This window comes from Magnolia sinica, chromosome 18 (assembly GCF_029962835.1).
Source record: "Magnolia sinica isolate HGM2019 chromosome 18, MsV1, whole genome shotgun sequence".
In the NCBI taxonomy this organism is placed as follows: domain Eukaryota; kingdom Viridiplantae; phylum Streptophyta; class Magnoliopsida; order Magnoliales; family Magnoliaceae; genus Magnolia; species Magnolia sinica.
The window spans coordinates 68,550,379-68,577,087 of NC_080590.1; the positions used below are offsets into that span (position 1 = coordinate 68,550,379).

General features: G+C 42.2%; 1 long non-coding RNA gene across 4 annotated transcripts; it reads right to left on the bottom strand.

The window, feature by feature from the left end:
• Positions 1 to 21,937: 21,937 nt before the first annotated feature.
• LOC131233460 (uncharacterized) lies at positions 21,938 to 26,492 on the bottom strand. 4 transcript variants are annotated; one of them, XR_009165250.1, is made up of 3 exons: positions 24,188 to 26,492; positions 23,930 to 24,120; positions 21,938 to 22,372 (listed from the first exon to the last, which is right to left on the bottom strand). It is a non-coding gene; the product is annotated as an uncharacterized LOC131233460 (long non-coding RNA). The 4 variants fall into 4 exon arrangements; XR_009165252.1 differs by lacking the exon at positions 23,930 to 24,120; XR_009165249.1 differs by lacking the exon at positions 24,188 to 26,492 and having other exon boundaries at positions 23,930 to 24,181.
• Between the last annotated feature and the right edge of the window lie 217 nt (positions 26,493 to 26,709).

Here is a 26,709-nt window from a genome sequence, read left to right on the forward strand (position 1 = left end):
GCTGCGGCCTTTTTTGGTGCCCACTGGAACCAATCAGTATAGAGGTGGCTCCACCATGGCATGGATGTACTTCGATCCTATTTGTCCAAATGGTGGGCCCATAACCCAAAAGTTACGCTTGCTGCGATGGACATGTGACATAACTGCTGTTAACACTTTGGTTTCCTTTATGTCACATGCAGTGCGGGTGGGCGTCGGAATCGATATAAAGGCTCGATCCAAACCGTCGAAATGATCAAATAGGTACAATATGAATGTATATGATTGTTATAAGATTTATAGCTTAATTAACCAATTATGAAATTTAATAAATGATTATGCAGTAATCAATTTTTTCCTGTGAAGATTACTTTGTGCCTTGCGTGAAAAGTAACTTTCAAAATATCCATGCAATTAAACAAAAGAAAAATTTACAATCCATCGTTGAGAGCAAATGCAAGAATGTGTCTCTTAAGAGAATTGTCTAATATAGTCTAAAGAACAAATCAAGTCTGTAAGTGTAGATTTAGATTAAAACTAAGAGCATATTTTGAAGCGTGGATTTGGAATCCCCTAGATGAACCCTTCATATTTGAAACCCCTGGATTTGAAATCTTCTGGTTGTATTTGGCACCCTGGTTTCAGAATCCCTGAAATCCGAAAGTAACTATGCATAGTATATTTCATAGGAGTTTGAATTTAATTAGTAAATTAACTTCAATACCTCTAATTAGTGTATGTATGTAATATTTAATACAATGGTTGTAATGAGCCCATTGAAATGTATTTTTTGCCTGAAAATGATGAAATTCCAAGTCTCAGATGGGCCACAAGCACAAGATCACATTCGATTGACTAACCAATAATATTTAACCGTTGATTTACGTGGACAATGTTTGTATGGCGCAGATCATCATATTAAAGTAATTATAGTGATACAATTAATAATCTGATTATTTTGAGATATCATCAGTGGGCCCTGTGCCCAATAGATTATTAATAGCCTAGTGACACACATGTTACACATGCAACTCTTTGAAGGATTTTAGATGTAATTCAAGCTTTCACCTTGAAATTTAAACCTCATTTTTAAGGGGATTTGAAACCTCCGGTTACTTTATAGTGCCAAATATACTAGGGGATTTGAAAACCCCTCCCACAAATCCATGGTGCCAAACAACCATTAAAGATTATAACTAAGAATTATTGTTACCCTAAAATAGGCCAAGATAAAAGATAAATTGATAGATTTGAATTGATTAGTAGTTATGTTGGATTTTTCTTGTGTTGGATTTCTCTGTTATTTATAGAGTTCTGTTGTAACTTTCAAATCTTTCTTCCATTATTGCAATGGTTATGACAATTAAAAAGTCTTTTAGATCCTTCTTTGGTTACGTTTCTTTTCATGACAGTTGCTTTTTGTCAGTCAAAATTTTATTCCTTTCGGTTGCTTTTGTATTCGAACAGCTCGATCACATTTCTCTCTTCGTTCATAACTTGACCAAACATTCTATCGACCATCCCCTGACGTGTAAAACTGAATTTACGCCAACTATAACCCTGTAAAAAACACTCCAAGTATCTTGAAGATCTTTTCATCCACTTCTTATTCATCATGTGATGCCACATGTCGCTCTCCTATTAGCTTTCCAGGATGACAAAAAATACAGTACAACATTACCCCCACACATTGCTTCACCTTTGGGAAAAATGTGAAAGCGATGTTATTCCATTGCCCGATACAATAAATGCAATTGGTTGCTTGATCCACGTGTTATCTCCTTATTGATTTTGTTCAATCGAAGTTGTTATGAGAAATGTATTCCGACCACCATCAGCTCGGCTTGACGATATCACCGCTGGTGAGAGTAATGTTCAGCCGGCATCCAATCCCATAAGAACAGTTCTGAACAATACGAATACCGAGCTTCTATTCAGTAGTAACCTATTGAAGGATGAAGGGCCCATAAGGTTTAAGGAACTGCCTGGACGAGCAGTGTGGATAGAAACCTACACCCGAGTTGAAATCTCCGCTTGCCATATCTCGTCCAAGATAGGATATGTCGCGCTCAGCTAACCGACGAGGTTTGGCACATAGCTTGGTGCAGGTGAGCCCAACTCAGGGGCATCCTAGGCAGCTCAAAGGTAAGCTCGACTCGAGTAGTTGTCGGTTGGAGTAAGCTCGGCTCGGACAACCCTCAACCAACTAGCAAGGCTAGATCAACTCCAATAATGAATGATAGGAGTAACATCCAGCGTGCATGATCTTAGTGTAACCACTAGCATCACCAATCCTGCACGTCTTGCATAACAGCTAAGATTGTGTCTATAATGATAAGCCACAACTCCTATGAACATTATAAAGGAGGAGCCCACTCATAGGGACAGGTATGCAAAATCTCTCACCTAAAAGCCCTTACACTACTAAACCTAGATTCCTAGCCTAACTTTGGCATCGGAGGGTCCTTTGCTCTAGCCAGGGTCTCCTTTGTAACTCTCCTGTGTAGGTGCTCGGAGCTTGGCGAGGGTGAACTAGATTTTTGCATCAACATTTTGGCGCCGCCTGTGGGAAACGACGTGAAAGTCGTTCCTAATTCACTATAAAGAGCAATGACAAAAGGAAGAAAGAAAACACTTCCTCCAACCACCGCAGCCAGCCTTGAGCCGGCCGGGCAAAGTAACTCGTCTTCTCAGCTTCAAGTTGAATCAGCCCCTACAAGGCCGACGCAGTGATCTCAGAACCAGGGAGGGTGATACCTTTTATTGCAAAACTAGGTTGAGACACTGGCCAACGAGCTCGGCAAAATGAGGCGACTAATAGAAAGGCAACTCCCCCTCCCTAACCAAGAGGCGGTGGCCCCGACTACGGTTGAAGACTCTGCACTCGTTGGCTCCAGGAGAGAAGCACCCCGGGCCATGTCTGATCGGGCACCATCCCACGTTTTAGGGACATCAATACTAGCCTCCTCTGATTTACGTCATGAGTTGGAGAAATGTAGGCGCGGGAAGACGCCCGAAGCAGATCCAGCCCTTGAGACTGTCGCTGAAAAGAAGGACCCTTGAGAATCTCAGCTTGATGAACTACGAGGCCAGATCGGTACTATGCTCCGAGCTTACCAAGCTGTAACATCCTGAATTTTCATGACCAGAGTAGGTACTCGTGCCGAGGAAATTGGGTGTTAATAACGTACAATTGGATGCTCTAAAATCACACCCTATTTTTTTCGTTTGTTTACATCCAGATACATTCAGGAAGGTAACATTCACAAGAATAAAATCAACTGTATTGATTATATTTCATAAGAGAGAATAATAAAATGGCCTCATGATGGGAGGTTTATTACAACATCAGAGTTCACAACGAAAGTATAAAACTAAATAGTCAAACTGTCTTCTTAGTCTTTCAAGAAAATCTTCTATAAGGAAGTAAACATCTAAGTCTTCAATCTGTACATCACTTGCATCATCTGTACGGTTGGGAGAGGGTCAATGCCCTACTCATAGTGAAGGTTATCCTTTAGATTAACAATAATTCAAGAGATACATAACAGGTAAAGTAAGGTTCTGATACGTCCCATGCTCCACTAACACGAGGGTATCAGCATGCACAAGCAACCTACATGAGATGCATGCCTAGCAAAGTATGTGGGGCTTATCATACGTACTGATCATCACAATGTGGAATACGATTTATAAATAACCGGCTTGACTTGCACTCTCACTATACGGATATTCTTCGGCATGACCAACGCTACCGTGGATTTACGAGAACTCCTCAGAGCGCACAACACATGGGCTGGGTGATTTACGTGACATGACTTGTTCATGGAGCGACTATTTGCGACATCCAATCCTGGGGTGATGTGACGATGTTGCAATTTACACACATCGATTTGTGCACCACTACCTGAAGGCTCATGGATTTACGTGCCCCAAGAGGGTCTCTACCCAGAGCGCATTACGTCCATGATAGAATATTTGATCACTAGTTGTGATACATCTTACACATCACTTGCACTTACAGAGATAAATTGAAATATAAAAAATATAATTGAATCTGAATCATGAAGAATATCAACTGAATTATGGAGGTTTTGAAATAACAAGATACAAGCTCAAGCCGTAAAGATAAACGGCATGAGGCCAACATAATAAAAAGAAGAGTGATAATGGTCAACTCAACAAAAGTGGCAATTGCTAATGTAATAACAAGAAGAGTGGCATGGGCCAACTTAAATAAAGAGACGAGTGGCAGGGCCAACTCAATAAATTTGATAAGGTAGGGTAAAGTTGTATCCATGGCCTCATATAAATTCAGAGAAATTTCTTGTAATTGACATCATGTCATAATCCCAAAAGGGCCAATAGATGTAATGATATTAACCAAATCAATTAATAGGATAATTCTTAGGAAACATATAAACATTAAAGGCAGGATAAGTCACATCATTAAAGGCATGATAACTCTCATCATCAAAAGTATGAAAAAGGCAAGATAATTCATATCATAAAAGTCATGAAAAGGCAAGTAATTTAAATTAGTGTAAGCTTAAAGGATAAAACCCTCACCTTTGATGTCGGATCGCCCTCATTTGTTCTTGTGTTTACACCACAAGATTGAGTTCTAAAACAATTCAAGAGGTTAGGGTTTTTATTTATTTATTTATTTTATTTTTGCTTAAGATTTAGGTTTAGGCTTAGAAGAGTGATGATTTTAGGCCTTAACCTAATATGGGGTTATTAGCAGATGAGTGATTTACCCGTAACCTTGACTAGAATTTAGCTGTTGAACCAGCCCAAATCAGCGAGGTGACTCAATGAGTCACCTTGAGTTGACTCGATTGGACTCCATCTATTTCTTTCTTCCTCTTTTCTTCTCTTTCTCTTTTCCTTTCTTCCATTTCTTTCTTTCTTTTCTCTTTCTTTCTCTTTCTTCCTTTCTTTCTTTCTTTTCTTTTTTTCCTTTCCTTTTCTTTCTCTTTCTCTTTCTTTTCTTTTTCTTTTCTTTCCTTTCTCTTTTCTTTCTTTCTTCTTTCCTGCTGCTACGTCTAGCAAAGAGCTGGACATCGCTCTCTCTCTCTCTCAATTTCTCTTTCTCTCCTTCTCTCCTCATCGCTGGATGGCCGTTTTATATAGGCACGGAGACCTTTACGCAGTCTCGGCTTTCGCAGCAGCAAAGGGGTGTCGTTGTGACCCCTATTTTCAAGGTGTTCTCAAGGTTCCTGCTACGCTGGGTTTCTTCTGGATGACGGTCGGATCGCCCCCTGTAGTTTCTTGGACAGCTCTGATCATCTCAGATGATCTTAGATGTGGCCCATCAAGCCTTTAAATGGACGATGTTTGCTTGGATTTCAGATGCGAAAGCTCTGTTGCGAACTGAAGGTTGCAGTGACGTCCATGGGGCCCGCAACCTTGAATCTCTATCAAATCCGCACCCTCCATCGGCTTTCTTGCGGAGATCAGACCATAGGAAGTAGGTCACTGATCTGGACTCGGCGTGGGCCTTTGAATCCTACCCTCTACGTCAGTTGGAACATAGTGAACGACTGGAAATGCTCCCTGATCAGTTGCCCACGGAAACCAATTGGGTCTTCGTCGGCAACCCGCTATGATTCGAATGGACGGTCCAGATTTGTCCCTCTCTCTTGGTGGTGGGCCCTACCGAATCCCCGAATGGTTTCCTTTTTGAAAACGCAGGCGTGGGAATAGTCCCGGAACTGCCCGGTTTGTAGCCCAGTTTGCGTGCGTGCGAGCCGTTATCTACATGCGAGTTTGACTAGGGTGGGGTAGAAATCACCTTCTGGATAGGATAGACGGTCCGGATCATTCGTCCAGATCCCTAAGGTGGGCCATCACCGCTCTCATTGGACCGTCTGCTGCGTGCGTTGAGGAAATCCCACTGGTCTCGGGATTTCTTCGGTCGTTGCGTGTTGACCGCATTTTGCGGTTCTGGTGCATTGTGGTGTACGCACCCCTTATGGCGCACACTTGATCGTGGGGCCCACATGGAGTTTGGGGTAAATCCCCACCGTCTATCGGCCTTGGTTGGCCCAAATTAGGGTTTATACTAGGGTGAAAACTGAATCTTAATCCTAGAAGGGTCATTCTAGTGAAGGTTTTGATCAGTCATTGATCTTTGCTGATTCAATGACTGAAATTGGTTATGTACGATCAAGTTGAGGGAATTAGTCTTGGTATAGGGTTTTGCATGATTTGGATCATGGGAACCCTGTATTTTCATGGATGCATACTCTGGTTACAATCAGATAACGATGCATTCTCCGGACAGGCAAAAGACAACGTTCGTCATGGACAAGGGGCTTTATAGTTACCAAGTCATGCCCTTCGGCCTGAAGAATGCAGGAGCCACGTACCAGAGGTTAGTGAACAAGATGTTTGCTCGGCAGATCGGTCGAACCAGGGAGGTCTTCGTCGATAATATGCTTGTAAAGAGTATTAGGGAAGCCGACCATATATTAGACCTTGGGGGGCCTTTTCTATCTTACGGAAGTATCAGATGAGGATAAACCCGACCAACTATGCGTTTGGTGTGGGCTCAGGTAAATTTCTCGGCTTCTAGGTCAGCCAGAGAGGCATCGAGGCGAACCCAGACAAGATTAAGGCCCTCCTAGACATGAGCTCACCTCATACGATGAAAGAGATCCAGTGCCTCACTGGAAGAGTCACTGCACTCAGTCGGTTCATCTTTAGAGCCACGGACAAGTGCCTCCCCTTCTTCCAGCAGTTGAAGGGTAATAAGAAGGCAGAATAGACCTTGGACTGTAAGTAGGTTTTCCAGTAGCTAAAGCAATATCTAGGGTCATCCCCGTTGTTGTCCAAGCCAGAGAAAGGGGAGCCCCTGTTTCTCTACTTAGCAGTTTCATCCTTGGCCATTAGCTTGACCCTCATTAGAGAGTTCGGAGGGAAACAACAACTCGTTTACTATACCAGCAAGGTGCCGGTTCCAGTAGAGACAAGATATTCGGGCATGGAGAAGCTTGCCCTGGCCCTGGTCATGTCTGCGCGACAACTACGCCCATACTTCCAAGCACACTCCATCATCGTCATCATTGATTCACCACTTCGGTAGGTGCTCCAGAAGCCTGAAGTATTTAAACGCTTGACCAAGTGGGCTATTGAGCTCGACGAATTTGACATCGAATATCGGCCGAGGACTGTCATCAAGGGTCAAGCAGTGGCCGACTTCATAGCGGAGTTCACTGCTCAAAATGATGAATCCGGGGGATCTGATCCAGATGCACCCACATGTTCAATGGAAAATCTCACCATCCTCTAAGTTTCTCCATCCGTCGAAGATACCGAAGTGAAGATGAGAAAGGTGGACAAGTGGACAGACGGGTCATCAAATTCAAAACGAGGAGCTGGAATTGTTCTAGTCGCACCCGATGCAAAAACCATTCAGTATGCCATAAGGCTCGGCTTCCGAGCCTCGAATAACGAAGCAGAATATGAGGCCTTGCTAGCTGGGCTCAGGTTAGAACTGCCTTAGGGGTCCAGTTCCTTGATGTTCACTGTGATTCTCAACTCGTCGTGAACCAAGTATCAGCAGAATATGATGCCAAGGAAGCCAGAATGATAGCCTACCTGGGCAAGACAAGAAAGCTCATGAATAAATTTCAAGAGTGCAACATTAGTCAGATACCAAGAGCTGAGAATTCCGAGGCTGACGCCCTCGCGAAATTGGCCTCGACAACTGAATGGAGCATCCCAAGGATCATCCTAGTGGAATTCCTTGATAAGCCAAGCATCGATCAAGCTGACCAGGGAACCGTTCACCCTATGCGGACAACAGCGAGTTGGATGGATCTCATAGTCAGGTGCCTCAAGGACGACAAGGTTCCTAAAGACAAATTGGAGGCTCGATGCTTGAGGATCAGAGCAACACGATACATGCTTATAGGGGATACTCTGTACAAGAAAGGGTTCTCTCAGCCATATCTAAGATGTCTATGACCCGACAAGGCAGAGTATATGATCCGAGAAATACACGAAGGAATTTGCGAGAATCACATCGGCAGCAGAGCCCTGGTGCAGAAGATCGTCCGCCAAGTATACTTTTGGCTGACGATCCAAGAAGACTCTAGAGACTTCGTTCGAAAATGTGACAAGTGCCAGTGATTCGCTGTTGTCCCTAGACAGTCGGTAGAAGAACTAACTCCCATCAGTGGGCCGTGGCGATTCGCTCAGTGGGGGATTAATATCATTGGACCTCTGTCCCATGGTAAGGGACAGACCAAATATGCGATCACGGCGGTGGATTATTTCATCAAGTGGGCCGAGGTCGAGCCTGTTGCAAGGATCACCAAACAGAAAGTAGCGGACTTTGTCTAGAAGAATATTATTTGTCGGTTCGGCATTCCACACACCATTGTGCCGGACAACGGGAGGTAGTTCGACAACGACAAGTTCAGGGGTATGTGCCAAAGGCTCGACATCATTAATACCTACTCATCACCTCAGTACCCTCATTCCAATGGGCAGTTGGAGGTGGTGAACAAGTCATAAAAAATCACCTCAAGACTAAGTTAGAAAAGGCAAAGGGCACTTGGGCTGAGGAACTCCCGTTCGTGTTGTGAGCATACAGAACTACGGCTCGATCAGCAACAGGAGAGACCCCGTTCTCCCTTTCTTATGGTGTTGAGGTCATCGTCCCCATCGAGATAGGTCTCCCCACTGTTCGAGTGCAATCCTATTAAGATAAACGAAACGCCAAGCAGATAGCAACAAGCCTCGACTTAATCGAAGAGCTGAGGGACATTACAGAACTGCAGAGCGCAGCTTGGCATCAATGGGTCACCCGCTTCTACAACTCTAGGGTCAAAACAAGACATTTTCGATGGGAAAACCTAATCCTTTGGCGTGTGTTCCAGAACACGATGGAACCCGGAGTAGGCTCCCTAGATCCAAACTAGGAGGGACCCTATCAAGTAGTCGGCTCGACCAAGACTAGCTCCTACCTTCTTGAGGATTTAGAAGGACGACCACTGCCGCATCCCCGGAACACCGAGCACTTAAAGATCTACTATTCATAGGGAGATCAATGTAAGAGTCGACACTACTTGTCATGACCGCGTTCTGAATAAAAGATGCAGTTTTCTACATAAAATCGAGTTATTCTACATGGCCTACATAGAACTTCCTGTGCAAGGAAGATCCCGATGATGGGTCGACCACTTAAAAAGTGGTCGCCTCGTCATCCGAACATGCTACGAAGGACCATTTCTCATGTGCAGAGATGGAACCCTTCGATGAGCTAACTCTTAAAGAAGAGGTCAGCTCATCATTCGACAACCCCCACAAGCATAATCCATAATCAACAAATAGAATCATCAATCAAAAAGTCAGCAAGTGTATTTACTAATGAGGAGCTAAAATGCCATGATATCTGATTACACAAAAGAGAGAGAGAGAGAAGAGAGAGAGAGAGAGAGAGAGAGAGAGAGAGAGAAATTAGTTGGCGCAAGGGGGAGGGTCGGCAGCAGGGCTAGGGGGCTAGTCGGCCGGAGCATCCTCAGTTTCCTTAGTAGCCAGGGCGTTGAGGTCGAGGTCTGGGTAGAGTCCCCTAATGTCACCCAAGCAGGCGTTGTAAGCATGGTAATAAATCTTATCGATCTCTCTTGACCTCTCTGTTGAAGACTTGAACTCCTCAACAGCGGTAGCAGCTCTTGAAATAGTCGAGGCTTCGAGCTCGGTGTGTTGTGCAGCCAAGGCCTTGGCGGTGTCAAGCTTGGCCTGCCCTAGTTCAATCGTCAACCGTGCATTGTCATCCTCTACCTATGCGAGATGGACCTTTGTACCCGTCAACTCAAACTCAGACAAGTCCAAGTGGGATTGAAGCCCATTGACCACTCCTTGGAGTATAAGCTCCCTCAATTGGCCCTCTGCTACTAGGCCCCTCAACTTCTCCTGCTCCTCGACCGAGGCCTTCAGGAGCTTCTCCAGCTTGGCCTTCTCTCCTTTGATCTGGGTTATCGCCTGTAGCCTTTCCCGAATTAAGATAAACATCGACAACACCTGAGAAAGAAAAAAAAAAGTCAAAAATAAGACAAAGATCAAAGTGAACAAATTGAGTAAGGTTGAGAGCCTACATGTAACAGACTAAGGCAAAGTCTGTGACGAACGATTCAGGATGACGGGTTAGGGTGTTGGTGATCGTCACCTCGAGCTCATGCTTTGCTGCCTAATCGGCTAGGAGAGACATGTGATAGTCAGGTGGGTATACCCCCGATTCCACAAGGCGAACTGGTCCAACGGCTCCCCTGACACCGCTAGCAGCCGAGGCCTGAGGCTCAACCTCGGGCACAGCGTCGCCTCTAGCCAGGGTGTCGGTCCTACCACCTAGAAAATCCACTTCAGCGGGCGTGAGGTTGACACCCTCGGCCTCCTCCATGATTTCCCTCTCGAGCCTATCACGAGAGGGACTTACTACAATAGTCTCTCCAACCACTTCCCTCTTCATCCCTGGTGGATGATGAGGGGTAGCCGGAGGAATTTCAGGGGCGGGAGCAGGAGTTGCAGCAGGCTCGGCCGCGACAGGGGTAGCTTTCTTCTTCCTCATCATAATCTTCACGTGAGGCTCGGTGCTCAATATTACGCTAAGAGGGGGATGCTGCACCCTCTTCCTCTTAGATCCGTAAGCTTCAGCCATACCTAAACAAAACGGCTCGGCTCAGAGGCATATTTACAAGAAAAACCTAAATTATGTTCAGGATTGCATAACTCACCCAGGGCAGTAGGGAAGGGCTTGAAACTACAGAGCCTGGATTGAAGAAGGTTGTCCAGACTGATGATGTTGTGCCAGACACGCTGCTCTTCCTCAAGTAACCGGGCCTTAGCAACTTAGGCTCGGAGGAAGTAAGAGAGTTTAGGGGGACCCTTCGGATAATCTACAAATAGAAGACAAAGATCAGAACAAAAAGAGCATATTATAATTCTAAAGCGAAGCATACATCTTAAGAGATTCAACCTGGGTTGAAGAACTTGGTGGGCACTCTGACCCACAGACTGCTAAGCTTGGACGTAGGTGCTTCCCATTCTCCCGAGGCCTAGAATCACTTGCTCTTCCAATCCTTATTAGAAGACAAGAGCCTAACGACGAGGCCTGGGGTGCATTGACTCCTCGCCGAGAAGTAATACCAGCACGGCTCAAATGAGTCGTGCTTGGCTTGATAGATGGACATGAACTCATCCGGCGTTAGCTCTTGTTTTTGAACTGATGCCAAATAATGTAAGAGGATATTAAAGTTCGCCAGGCATTGGGGATGAGCTGACCTAGAGCCAGCTTTAGACGTACGGTCATCGTGTGCACGAAGGGGTGGATTGGGAACTGAAGTCCGCATTGGAGGGTGCAGATGAAGATTGCAATATCCCCATCAGCTGGGTCCCCTAGAGAGTCGAGAGGGGAAGGTGCTTTGATATGTACGGAGTCGGGAATCTGATAATCTGCTCGGATCTGAGCCATCGAAGACTCGACTAGAACCGAACCCCCAGGGATGACTACTTCAAATCACTCGCCCGAAGGCCCAGCCTTGGCTCTTCCGGCTGGGTCCTGAGGTATCCTCTTCATCCCTTTAGGACGAGCCTTTAACTTTGGGCCGGTAGTTTTCATGGCCGGAGGTCGGATGGGTATTGCCTCGAATGGACCATCCGAGCCCCCGTGCCCAGAATTAGTGCTCTCTGGCTCGGAGTCATTCCCAACTACCTGAACTTCTTGAACCTCGTCTGATCCGTTAGACATGATAAGATTAAAGGAAATTGAAAAAGATTGGGAAGGGAAGAACTCACAGAGAATCGCTCTACGGAAGACGATTGGCAGTGCAAACTCTCTAAGAAGAAGAAGTAGGAGGATCCAAATGAAAATGGAAACCAGGTTTTATAGCCTTAGTCGGTTGTCTGTAATAATGACATATAGTTGTTTCTGAAGTTAAAACGACAGGGAACCGAGGTCTATGGTGTACGTGGAGGCAGATCATTAGCCTGGGCTCACATCCTCCGAGCCGTGTGCTGCTCACACTGAGTCACATTTAATGCATAGACAACCCTCCACCTTTCAACATCCATGTGGCAATGCCCCACTTGCCCCGGTGATTCGAATCTCTAACCGTCGCCATGTGTCCATCAACCACAGGCTCGTACCCAAAAAGCCAATGCCGCAATACGACGCCTGGATAGCAGAGAGCCATGATTACGGTTGTTCGTTTCAACTTTGTCGACTCATCATCATGGAGAGAGTGATAAATCATTGCCCCAGGCATTTACTCCCTGAGTCCGAGCTTGAACTCAGAGAGTATGGGGTTTCTGTTACGGGAAAATTTGGGCCGATCCCGATAGGAGTAAACTCGACTCGACCGATCGAGCGGCCTCACCAAAACAAGTATACCCCGACCCCAATTGAGGAAAGCCCGACCCGGTCAGTTGAGCGAGCTTGCTATAGCAGGTCAGGTGACAAAACTAAATGAGTTGAACCACGGCTCGGTAGTGGCTCGCCTACTCCAACCTGGTCATAACAAGCAATGTTCAGCTTCCAAGTTCTTTTGTAGAGCTTTCACATTAGCCTGGAACCCAAAAGAATCCATTTACACACTCCACCCGTTGCCTCCAGCCAGACCCTTGTTGACGAGTGACCAGGATCAGCCCACCCATGGGCTCGAACTATCGCAGTGAGACCTAGACTTCCGGGTCGGCTCGGATGAGAACATGGTCTATAATCATGTTGAGGAATAAACTCCCGTAATGAACGTGAGGAGTGGTTTCCAACGCACGATCGCGAGGTAACTGCCAATATCAGCATCCGCGTCATTCACGCCTAATGGCAGTAGTCGTGCCAAGAATGATGGACACGATCACTCCAACCAAAAGGTATAAATAAGGGATGCACCAACAGGAATAGGTATGCAAAATCTCTTACCCGAAACCTACCCACACTACTTAGACCTAGATTCCTAGCCTGACTTTGACATCGGAGGGTCCCCTGCTCTAGCCAGAGTCTCTTTGTCTTCCTCCTGTGTAGGCTAACAAGGCTCGGCGAGAGTGCTCAGCGAGGGTGAACCAGATTTCTGTATCAACAATAGCCATGGATATCCATACACATGGCACGATCTAATTATTATGATGAAGATGTTGTCCGACATCAAATGAGCACATGTCATTTATTTCTTACAAAAGAACCGCCCCGGTGGGCTTAGGATTTAAGAACATCTACCTTTGCTAAGCACACGCATACATTACCCAGCTAACGTACTGAGTAAACTCTGTAGGGTCCACCATGATTTATGTATTTTATCCACTCCATCCATCTATTTTACAAGATAATTTTAGGGCTTGGGCACACAAATGAAGCATATACAAAGCTCAAGTGGACCACACCAGAAGAAACCGTGTGAATCGTACATCTACCGTTGAAAATTTCCTGGGGGCCACAAAAGTTTTAGATCAAGCTAATGTTTGTGTTTTTCCTTCATCCATATCTGTATGATATTATGAAGAGGTCGGATGACAAATAAACATTACTGTAGGCCCTAGGAAGGTTTCAAAGGTCGAAATCATTGTTCTCACTGTTTCCTGTAGTGTGGTCGACTTGAGCTTTGGATATGTTTCAAATTTGGGCTGAACACCTAAAATGAGCTAGACAAACGGATGTAATCCACATATATTCACTGTGGGCCCAACAGAGTTTACTAAGTACTATAAAAGAGTACTAAGTTACACATGATGCACGTCCACTATAGCAACGAGTGAAGTGTGGGACATCCTATCTGTTGCATCAGGCAATCCCAATTGTGTAAATGATTTGTTTCCGAAATCAGGTGGACCACCCCCCATGTGCATGGAAACACATTAGATGACTTAAATGAAGGGTCCAGGTGCTTCTAAAATCGTAACCCAACCAACTACAAATCATACTAATAGGGGCCTATTTAGATTCACATATTAGGGTGTATTGTATGGTATTAAAGGGCTTGATGTGAAATGTATGGTGTTTGGTTTGGAGTTGAAGACCATGGAAAACCTTGTGCGCGAATACAACATGGAACTAAAAAAAATGCAGCCATTGTAATGTATCGTCAGACATCTTGACTGCCATCTGTATAGCCTATTCAATGTGTTGTATTCGCGTGCGAGCGAGTTTCAAAACCCTGCAGAGAGTTATCTCCATGAGGAGAACGGTCAGGTTTCTACACTAGCACTTCCTTAGATCATCCCTGACCTTCTGCATGTCGCCATTCAGCTGAGAAGGTTCCCTTCCAAAGGTTAATTTCAACGTATATGCGATAGATAACCTTCTTACCACGTTGCTCATTGCAAATCGAGCATTCGAACACTAGATTGTGTTGCGAAAAGTCAATCCTTCAGGTATGATCATCTCCCTTCTGGAACGTACTGTGATATCCAACGACCTGTAACCCTGAATTAGGTAGATGAGGTGTCTGTGGGTTGTAGTTTTTGAAATTTGGATTGCTTCTCTTTATATAAAACCCTCCCTCGTATAATCTCTTCAAAACCATTTGTTTTTAGGAAGTTTTCTGTTCTCAGTAGGCACTGCATCATCCGATCATATCTGTCATAGAGGTATTACTCTTTTAAAACCCTCTTAGATGCAAAATGCACTCTTTCTTTTTGCCCAAATCAATTTGCAAGGGCCCTTTTAAGATGATTCTATATTGATAATATGTTATCCATTTTTAGCATCATAATCCTTGTTAACTGTTGGGTTGGTCACTGTACGATATTCCCTGATTACATTTAAATATGCATTTTTTAAAGTAAGGCTACAAGGTTATGTGTGGCGTTATCTGAGAGATTAAGTGCTAGCTTCATGCCTTCCAGCTTTGAACTTATATTGGTCAATGCCAGTAGCTTCATGCCTTTTCATTGGTGTGTGTTAACAGAGACTCATGATTGTCCACCTTTGAACTTATAAGCTTGTAAAGTAACTTCTTGCCTTTAATGATTGATGTGTATATAGGAAATTTGTAAATGAAACTTGTGACAGTTGCCTGTTAATAGGTTTTTTTTTTATCAATCTATTCATTAGCAAGTTAAAAAATTAACTACTAAAAAAATAACTGGTACAAGAATTACTATTAACAGAGTTCCATCATATTCCCATAATTACACATTCGTGGTATGATGTTCATTGACAACTTTTATAAATTCATTTTAACAATCTGTACATCAGCAATGTTGAAAAAACAAGTATTTACAGAGCTCAATGCCTATAATATCTCGACTATAGTGGATGTGTTTGTCAGCAACTTTAATAGATAAATGGTTCACCGAGGCTTGAAGGATATCGATTCAGATTTGTAAATGTTTGTTGTAGTATCATTTCATGTTTCTATAGATATAAAATGTACAATTTATTGTAATTCCCATTCAGATAATTTTGAATTCCATTAAACTGTAATGACTTTCGACAGTGCAGAAAATTCCGATGAAAGGTCCTCTACCAGCAAATGGACTGAGAGTGAAATAGCTTTTGCATTAACAGCCATTGTAGCTTCTGTATGTGTAATGAGAGAGGCTAAATATTATCGCCGTTACTGTATTAAGGTAAAGCCCAATGATTGTCACATTGAGAGGGATAGATTCATCAACCAAATAATACGTAAGAGCGATACTGAGTGTCTTGCGTAGCTAAGGATGGGCAGGGATAATTTTTTTGAATTATGTTCGCTATTGAGGGATTGGAAACTACTATTCGATAGCAAGAGATGCAATATGGAGCAGCAGGTTGTCATGTTTGTACATACTATCGGACACAATGTACGTAATTGTGTGATTGGTCATCGATTTACACGATCTGGTGAGACTGTAAGCAGACACTTTACTAGAGTGTTGGATGCTATAATCGGTCTATATCCAGAGTATGTGAAGTTTCTTGGATTACACACACTCAAAGAAATATCCGACAACCCTTTGTGGAGTTTATACTTTCTGGTAATATTGTAAAAATGTTGGAAGCAATTCGTAAATTTTAACTTGAGAGTTAATGAATGAACTGATCATGTGGCACACTTTTGATTGTAGGATTGCATCAGGGCCCTAGATGGTACCCATATCCCAGCTTATTTGCTAAAAGAATCAAGATCAACTTTCAGAAATAGAAAAGGATTTCTGTCACAGAATGTTTTTGCCACATGCACTTTTAATATAAAATTTGTATACGCGCTTGCTGGTTAGGATGGATCCGCATTCAATGCTCGTGTGTTACAAAATTTCCTAACCCGTCACCCTAACTGTTTTCTTATTCCACATGGTAATTGCGTATAGGGGTGATTATTTACATTATAAGAGTTTATGTGTGAAACATAACTGAAACATATCTTGCAATGTGTATGAAAATATTATATTGTTGATGTTGAATATGCACATTCGAGGTGTGCGATATCACTTGAACAAGTTTCGTACTAGAAGGAAGCCTACCAATAAAAAGAAACTTTTCAATTATCACCATGCCCAATTGTGAAATGTCATAGAGCATTCATTTGGGCTTTTAAAAGGCCGCTTTCCTATTCTACGTACTCCTCCTCAGTTCAAGTTTATAACTCAAGTAAAAATTATTATAGCTTGTTGTGTCATTCATAATTTCATCCGTGTCAGTGGTGAAGATAGACTAGCTAAAGTAGTTGAGGATAGTGGAAATAGTACAAAGGATGTTTTGCAATCCCCTGTAGAGGTAACTACCGTGGAAGAAGGACAAACGTGTGCTCGGGTGACGGATCGCGCACGTGATGAGTAGACAAGGAAGAGAGACGAGATGGCTGAGAGAATGTAGAATGACAGTTTTTCACGCACAAGACAACGTAGTTAGATTTCTTGGTTTATGTACTGATCTACTTAGTTGAAAGCAGGAATATTTTAACATATATTCACAATCTTGAGGAGACTATCAATATTATTTGTGTTGAATGTCATTATATTTGGCTATGACTCATTACTTTAGTGTATCACCTGGCTATAGCTGTCATATTTCTATTAACATTTTTTGCTTGTAGGTTCAATGAATTTCCTGAGGAGTACCTTCAAGGACCCAAGGAGAAAAGATGTGGAATCATCACCTTCAAAGAAGTGTGGTGCTTCAAACCAATGCCTAATTTGCCAACTCAACATATTGGAACTCCTAAAAAATAGTCTACGCCCTTGCGCAAAGGGCCATCCCCAAAAAGTATATCTCAACCGAGGTGTACTTTAGGGGGTGCAAGTAAAACTAGTAGAGTTCAATGGTCAGACAGTATGGATAATGCCTTGGTCGATGCCTTGGTGGAACAGGTCAACCTTAGACTTAAGAGTGATATCGGGTTTAAACCCGAAGCATACAAGGCAACGATCAAAGAAATCTACGATACTTGTGGCATTTTGCTAGAAAACCATCATATTTCTAATCGCCTGTAGACCTTGAAGAGGCTGTATTGGGCAATCAAGGATATGCTCAATGCCTCTAGTTTTTGATGAGACGAAGACAAGAAGATAGTTATTGCTACAAAGGATGTTTGGGATGGATATATCGTGATAATATTTGAACATATAATTGGTTTTCAACTCATACAATCTGATTTTATATATTTGATGAAAATATATTGTCTTTGTGTGTACAGTCACACCCCTACATTGAACGAGTGCGAGGAAAACATATCGAAAGATGGGACGACCTGGCGTTCATGTTTGGCAATGACTTTGCCCACGGTGAATTTGGAAGTACGGCTTACTCATCTCCAATTTCAGGGAAATGACGTGGCCGTAACAAACTGAATTCCGATGACAGCTCTGAGGAGGAGGCTTCCTAGACTGTACGTCTCTCATCCTCCGATGAGGATGACCGAAGTCCTGCTTCCTGCACTCGTAGTGGCGAGGGTTCCTCAAATCGGGCAAAGCGATATACCAATAGCCCAATGGAGGCCACTTTAGGATCTCGTCATAGTAATGCAGATGGGACCAACATAAGCCGTCTAAGGAAGTGTAAGCCGAGTGAACATATAGGGGACAGGATGGGGGAAGTGGCAGAAGTCGTGAACAACCTGACCATTACAATGGCGCAGGGAAAGAGCATGTCGCGTGTGCAACGGTTGTTGGGTATTCTGGAGGAGGTGGATGGTCTTTCCCATGAAGACAAAATTCGTGTTGCAAGGGTGTTGCAAACCGATTTAGTCAGTGCTGGGTTTTTTTATATAAAGATGGGACATGAAAGAAGAATGGAATGGATAGACAAAGTTATCCTTCCTCGCAGTGGCTTGAAGTGAAAATGGGCCACGTGTTATATCTGTTGATTGTTTTCTTTTGGATCATACTTTTTTTTTTTTGCTGGATTGTTGTGGATAATGTTTTACTGGAGCTTGAGAAGGCTCAGTTTGGGGGTTTAACTTTAATACCCTGGGTGATCTATTTGCTGCTGGAGCAGCAATTCTAACTTTAAAATCTTGGACTGCTATATATTGATTATGCTATAATGGAATGATATAGTATTGATTATGTTGCAAGTTATGACTTTCACCGATACAGTAATTCTGTACCAATTCACTGATACAGTATTGATTATGGAGCAACAATTCTGTCTAGTTATTATGTTTAAGGTTTCAGACATTCATTAATACAGTATTGATTTTGTGTCTTATTGATATATAAGTTGAAATACTTATGGTTGACAGATTAATATTGTTTTTACTATAACTCTTCTGTCTGGCCTAATCTTGACAAATTAATTTCGAAATACCTGTTCTGATTCCCAATTATACTGCTATTGTCCTATATTTGATATTTTGATATGTAATCTTGAGATGATATCACTAAAATAGATATTTTTGATTATGCAATTTTACTGATACACTTCTGACCTCGATAATCTATTCCTGGATTATATATTGATTTTGCAGATTATGATTCAATGTTCTACTGATATACTTTTGTCCTGTGTAAATGACGTGGATTACTTCGGCTTTATGTATGAAAATTTAGATTTTTACTGGTACTATTTTTGCTATTGAGAAAGATTTGTTTTCTGAATTTTAATACTCTAATTCGATCTTGTACTAATACTCTTTTGTCTTGAATTAAACCTGACAGATGTGGAATGAAATAATGTCTCTGATATTCAGGTTTTACTAATACTATCCTATATTTGGATATATAGATAGGTAATATGGAGATTTGCTAGGTTGGTTGACGTGATGAATATGTTCCCTGTTGGTTAACATGATCAATTCATCTTCTTTGCCAGGTTGGTTGAGGTGATCAATTTCTAACCTGTAAGTCAAAGATTCGAAATTTGTTACCCACATCTTCAAAAGATATATAATATGGAGATTATATAACAGAATTAGAGGAAAAAATTCAGATTAATTTTTTTACTGATATACTTCTGATTAACTTGTTGATTATTGATTGCAGCGAAATGAAGCAAAAGTTTTATGTAGTGTTTGTTGGGAGGAAACCCGGAATATATGCGACATGGGAGGATTGCAGTGCTTAGATTCACTGTTTCAGTGGTTGTAAACACAAGTCGTTCACGACTTTCGAAGATGCCATGAATGCCTGAAATCAGCACCAGGTTGGTTAATCCTATTTTTATCGTACGTACATAGATTTCATACTCAAAGCATTGAGTATTACATCATATTAGTACTAGGATTAACAGAATTTATGATTGTTTATTATATCATTTAGGCCACCGTCTCCGATCGCGCGGCGGGAAAGACAACTCGAGGTGTCAGTGTTCGTGCATCTCATCGCCTGACGACGATGGACAGTGGGACCTGTGTATCGGCTATCACAAATTGAACTGTAATCGACACCAGGTCCAGCTGGGAAGATAGTAGCCTTGAGAGGGTGGCAGTTGCTGGTGTTAGAGATGAACCATGCATCCGTCCGCTGTTTCGTTTGCTGCTTGGAATGTTGATTTTATATGTGGCTATGAGGTTGTTCTTTGGGTTATAATTTTTGTGAGAATAAGGAGAATGAACTTCTTCTTCTTCTTTTTTCTTTTTTTTTTTTTTTTTTTTTTTTTTTTAAATATCTTCTTGGACTTGATCCATGTATCATGGATTTTTTTTGTGAGACTTTCAAATCGGGTGGATAATCCGATCACATATGCTTTGATGACGTAGGGGAATTTTTGGGTATTTTATTATTATTATAAAATTTCCACCCTGTATTCTTATTCGATGGACGGCGTGGATGAGCACCTATGTCAATGTGGGACCCACATCGCCTCTTCGGATTGGGCGCGTCCAACATCTGCGGACCACTTTCACAGGAATTTCCATGGCTAGTAACCCAGGTGGGGCTAATGGTCATGTTAGTGAATGATTCTCCTCGTCCATCTGTGTCATGAGTCACAATTTTGTCCATCTGATCCGTGAGAAAAATTTTAGAACTCTGTGCTATTTAAAATAACATCCATACCGTTAAACACGTCAATCCAACTTGGTGACAATGGATGAATGGTTAGGATTATTCAATCAGAACATGATGGACGGGTGAGATTAATCACAAACATGACACTGGGCCCTGCCTGGGATACAATGTATGAGAGCTTAAAATTTGCAACACTACTACACAGACTATTAATATTTATACATATATACAATATATGGCCCTTATACGTCGTTTCCAAATATTGAGTTGTACAAGAAATTGTATACTTGCTCGAACAATACCTCCTATTGAAACATTGGTTAATGACATATTGAGTTGGATGTATTCTGAAAATCATCGAACGTATACATGAACAGTATCCAAATATAATACAATACACCCTAATACACGAATCCAAACAGGCCCTAGAATGACTCCACCAGTTATATTTGAGCTATTCACTGTTTTGATATAGCCATCCAATTTATAGTCCCAGTTGGACAGTTACGAGTATGATTTTGAGACCACGCTCCATCCATGCCAATGATTTGAATGATCTAATTGGTACGCATATAGACACATTTATGGTAGGATTAGATGCCAGACGTGTGTAAGGTACAACTTACTTAATCTTACCATCTCCCGAAAATTTGTAGAGACAACTGTCCACATTCGCCCGCTGATTAGTGGGCCAACACATCCAGACGGTGTGGTAGATGATATATGGAGGTTCCATAGTTTTTAAGAATTTGCTTGTCCATAGCACTAGTATATTATAAAAGTAAATCCTATTTTGAAATTTCATTGTTGCAGATATAACAGTAAAACTGGAAAAGCACCCCAAAAGCCATCCCTTTTTTATTTCATGAGCCCGACCAGAAATCAGATAATCATTCCTGGCATGTGTAGCAGAAAATTGGGCATTCTTAGGGATGGTTATGGATGGATCAACCCATGAGTCAAAAAAGTAACCGAGTAGTTCACCAATGTACATGTACAGCAGCAGCACATCATACTGAGATGGTCCATAAATAAAAGCAAAGAAATCTAATGATCCAAATCCTCTTCGAGTGGGCCACCGGGTGACATAACACAGAAACCACACCATTCAGACAATACTCCGCTCATCAGATCTCAAGGTTTTAAAAAGTATCATCTGAAACCAGTACGCATCGCCTGATATACACTGGTATTCGCCATGGAGGAGTAGGGGTATATCAGGCCTGTATCGGCATGAAACAGCCCGATACGGGGCAATATGTAACAGTATGGATGATGAACAATACATTGTGTGACAGACCCATTTCAAACATTGGATCAGATGGCTCATGCTTCCCAGCCAACACAAATCTGTTTGCTGGGCGTTACAACAAAATGGTCATGATCACCAGACGATTTCAAAATTTACACCCAGCACAAGAGAAAATCACAGAGTCTGATCATGCACACATGAGGCGTGTTAATATCTCATGCTTGGATTGGTTTCCCATACCTTCATGCATGCCGGTTTTTTTGGCACCTGCATGTGAGGATAGCATTTTACAGTATAGATTTACAGTCCCTCTTTATCTCTCTTTGGTAGAAGAAATACGATGCAAATGAATTAAAATTACAAATACTTAGGTGACAAACAAGTACACATCTGGATGACTGTCTTTATGAACAAGAATATCTCAAGTGTACCATGCCATCCTTCATGCTAAAATAATAATAATAATAATAATAATAATAATTGATAACCTGTTTCCACTTTCATCTATTTCTTTTGTTAATTTTCAGAGCATTTCCTATCTCAGATGGGAGAATAGAAGAAAGAAAAAGGGCATACTCCTAGCAAAGTCTGAAAATTAAGGCAAGCAACACTAAAATAAATGATATAGATATTACACACACCATTCATCATCTGATTCAAAGACAGAATAGCATCTCATAAGAAGTCTCTTTCAAAGACCTTTGCTTCTCCCGAGTAAGTTTACAATATCGTACAGCACTGATTGGTTTTCTTGGCTTGCTTGTAAAACATCTGTTCAAGAAGACATCCCATCCATCAGCATGCAACCTTTTAAGTTACTTTAAGAATCAAACCATGTGTACAACTATCTATCCATACATAATGGAGACCTATGCATGTGTGCATAAAAGCATCTGATGGGTAGAATGCATGTACATGAATATGCATCATGTTGTACAATGCATTGACACCACATGTATGAAAGTGTTATGTACATGCATTCTCTTGAGTGGTGCACGATTGCTACATATCAATCAATTTCAGGATTGGCAAAAAAAAAAAAAAAGTGATTGGATACCCATCAGGACTAGGCACTTTATCCCGACCCAACTCCCACACTGCATCCTTGAGTTCCTCAATAGAAAATGGCATTTCCAGACTCTCGGCATCATCGTGGGAGAGGAAGTCGAAGTCAAGCTCATCAAAATTAGGTCTAACAAAACCCTTGGCGGAAAGTAATTTAGAATAGAAACTAATCACAACATCACAAATGGCATTCTTATCTAAAATAGAAGAACCTTTCCACCAATAAGAGGAGAAATGCAATTGACCCTCGCTCGGGCACTTGCAGTGGCATGGAAGAATTTGGTGTTTTTATCACCTTCGGCCAACCACACAGCACACAAGCATTGACACCATTTGATTTCCAACTCCTTAACCCTAGAAGCATAATTGGAAAGTAACTTAGCTCTGAGGTTGAAATCAGATTTGAATAGGGCCTCGCTTTGCTCCAAGATATCCAATGACTGAATCTTGGTCAACAATGACTCCATTTCTTTTTCTCTTAAAGCATACACCTCCTGTCTCCAAACTTTATCTTCTCCTTCAGCATCCTCAGTTTCTTGTAGAGAACAAAACCTACATTTCCGAACACGGCAAAAGAATTCCACAATTCGATAACAAGATCGTGGAAGCCTTCAACCTCAGGCCAAGCTAGCTTGAATCTGAAGGGATGAGGCCCCCAATTCAACTCTTCGACATCCAACAAAATAGGACGATGATTCGATATAGGCCTCAAAAGCCCCTGTTGATGCGAAAAAGGAAACCATTGGATCCATTCCAGAGACACTAAAAACCTATTGAGAAGTGACATAGCTAGAGAAGACTGCTCATTCGACCAGGAATATTTGATCCCCCCCGGGAGATCGATGAGCTAATGATTAAGAACCCAATTAGATACAGCTGGTCACTTTGGATGCCTTAAGCTTCTCAGACAGTAACCTAACGACGTTAAAATCCCCTCCTAAGCACCAGGGGAGGGGCCATCTGTTAGGGATTGACCATAATTCATCCCAAAAAGAAGGGCAAAGAGAAGGATAGTATGGACCATACATGACACTGTTTATTTAAACAAGATACTAACAGAGAAAAAATATACCCACTTATCTTCCAGACAGCAAAGATCAGGGTTCCAGTAGATCAGGATTCCTCCTGAACCTGATGCTCCTAAGGAATCAAGAGCCACCCGCTTGACTCTTTTACGACCCCAAAATGATTCAACCAAACTCCTGGATATTGACTGGATTTTGGACTCTTGAAGGATAATAATAATTGCCTTCGACCACTTACAGACATTTTTAATGAGGATGTGTTTACAGGGGGCATCCCAACCCACGGACTTTCCTTCTGGCCCAGCACCCGATCTTGACAACTCCCTGCATCTTCTAGGTGCAGGAAGAGAATGATGGATCTCTCTGAATTGAAGATCTCAGATCCTTCTTTCCTCCATCATCTTGAATAGAGCCATGTAGTCTTTATATCTGTTACCAAAAACTACCCTGAGAAGATGACCAACATGACAAAGCACGTCCCTAACCCATCTCTTACCTTTAACAATCTCCACCAAAATCTTCAAGTGCTCATCAGAGAGGGTAGAAAAATCATTCATGCTCGCCCAGGGGCAATCGGTGATTTCTGCTCAAGCAGCTTGGATAGGGAAGGCAACAAGGGCCTCCTCCAGTGACATGAATAACAAAACCTGAAGAAGCATGAGATATGGAACACAAAGAAGGTGGAGAAAATGGAACCAAAGCTAGCGGGCCTATCGGATCAAGACAGGTTTGCTGATGACTGCTGGCTGATCAACGAATTTTTACATATTTGTGTATTTCATTATGCATAATGCATAATGTTTGAATGATATGAACTCGTTTTGGATATAATTGCATTGCTTTTGTCCAACAACTCATAGTTGGGGCCCCTATCCAATGGAAACCTATTATGTATTGATTTTTTGTCTAATATTTGAGTCCTCTGTGCATAATCTTGTGCCTCTTAACATCCCCTGAAGTTCCATAGACAAATTCCACCATTTTCCTAATGTTTCCCCTAAAATGCAATATATTTCCTGGTACATGTGATATTATAGACGATATCAATACATGTTTCCATGTCTTGGAGGTGAGATACATTTAAAGATAAACAATACATAAAACCCTGCCTTGGGGTAAGGTGGTTGTTGAAGGCTTAAGTTTCATTGTCAAAAAGGCAAAAAATAAAAGTTTATTGTGGAAGACAAGCAGTTAGGTGGCATCCCGCCTAAACTAAAATTTCTGGGGCTTTATGCAATTGCAGTTACGTGGAATTCTGCAGTTAGAAACTTTTCAAAACAAATTGGGGGCAGCCTGGTTTTCCATTTAGAAGAAGCCATAAAAAGGAAGAAATCAATTATTTTCAGCAGCAGTTGGTCTTCCTTCAAGCAATTGTGGTGGATCGTAACACGGAGGATCATAGAAGAGGCAAATTGAATGCCTCGGGAAATTTCTCAGCTAACTAATTCTTTTGTAAGTCAGGAGAAAGCCAACTCATTGTTCCCTTCTATAGTTTGGCTCAGGAAAATATCCACTGCTTGCTGAAAAAATGCGCATGCATAAAAGGTGCATCAATGTGTACTAATAGTATCAGGGCTTCAAGGTTCAACCCGAACCCGGTTGACTCAACCTGAGTTTGGGTCAGGTTTGGTCGGGCTATCAAACTCCTCAGTTGGGTTCAAGTTGGAAAACACCAGCCTAATTTGAATTTGGGTTAGGTTCGGGTCAAATAGATTCGGGTCAGGTTAGATCAGGTTGGGAATAATCACGTGTATTTAGGTCAGTTTGGGATGGGTCGAGCATAGAGGACTTCAGGTTGGATTTGGTTCGGGCACCTCAGTTGGAATTCAGGTCAAGTCGGGTTGTGGGTTGGGTCCTTGATGCAGGACACGAAATTCAAATATGATGTATGAGATTTCAGGCTTAAGATCACGTTAGTTCAGAAACAATTACACAAATTCCATATCCCACATGAAAGTCCAAACCATTTAATTAAGAGGAATCTATGCGGGTGCAAGCCTAAACATGTTAGGGCTGGATCTGTTAAAATTATAAACCAAACGATACTCAAAGGTAAGTAGTAATCATCCACACATGCACAGCAATCAGTCCCTAATACAAGGGATTCACCAATTTCAATTCAAGGAACCCTAAGGAGAGAAAATGGGCAAATAAATTAGGGATAATGCAATCTAGGGTTAGGGTTTATGAAAAACTGGCATGAGATGGTAAAATAAGAAGAAAACCTGAACCAGAAGACAATTCCCGCACACGGACAGCAACAATGGCCCAGACACACGTGCGTGTGATCATGGCCGCACGTGTGTGGGGCCCACTATTCAAAAAAGGCCACCTTGGCCCCGGTCGGCCAGGGATGGACTCCAAAACCCCCAAATCTCAACTCGAACCGATGCACGGTTTGTGCGTAGTGTTCTGCCGAAGTTTCAGCCCTCCTGCAGGGCCAAAATCTGGAATTCTTCTATAGAGAGGAAAATTACTGCAATAAAGAACGGATTTGAATCCTGGATGATTGTACGAGATGAGAAGTATGGATGGTAGAAGATGGAGGTGAATCGGAATAGATGTGGCTTCGCACCATGGTAGTTAGCCCTTCAAAGAAGGGAAGGCTTCACACCTAATTAGGTTTTCATAACTCGCAAAGGAACAGGAAAATGCAACAATTTTTATTAATCTTCATTGAATTAAAAGAACTACAAAGGGTGCCTATTTATAAGAAAACCCTATACCCCAAAACTCGTGCCATGTGCGCAACCTATTACTTGGCGATGAAGTAAACTAAAATAAAAACCAATCAAAGAAATCTAAAGGTTCTAAATAATATAAATAAGTAAAACCTAAAGTATCAACTTAATCCGAGTAGTGGGCTCCGATCATGAGATCCCATGATAGGCTTTATTTGATTATTGGGCTCACTCTAATGAACTAAAACTCCGTCTTCTAACTAGGAGGCCCTCCTTGAACGTCGTCATCGAGCCAGATCAATGGTGGGGCCCTCCCTCTACTTCCGTATGTGCGTAG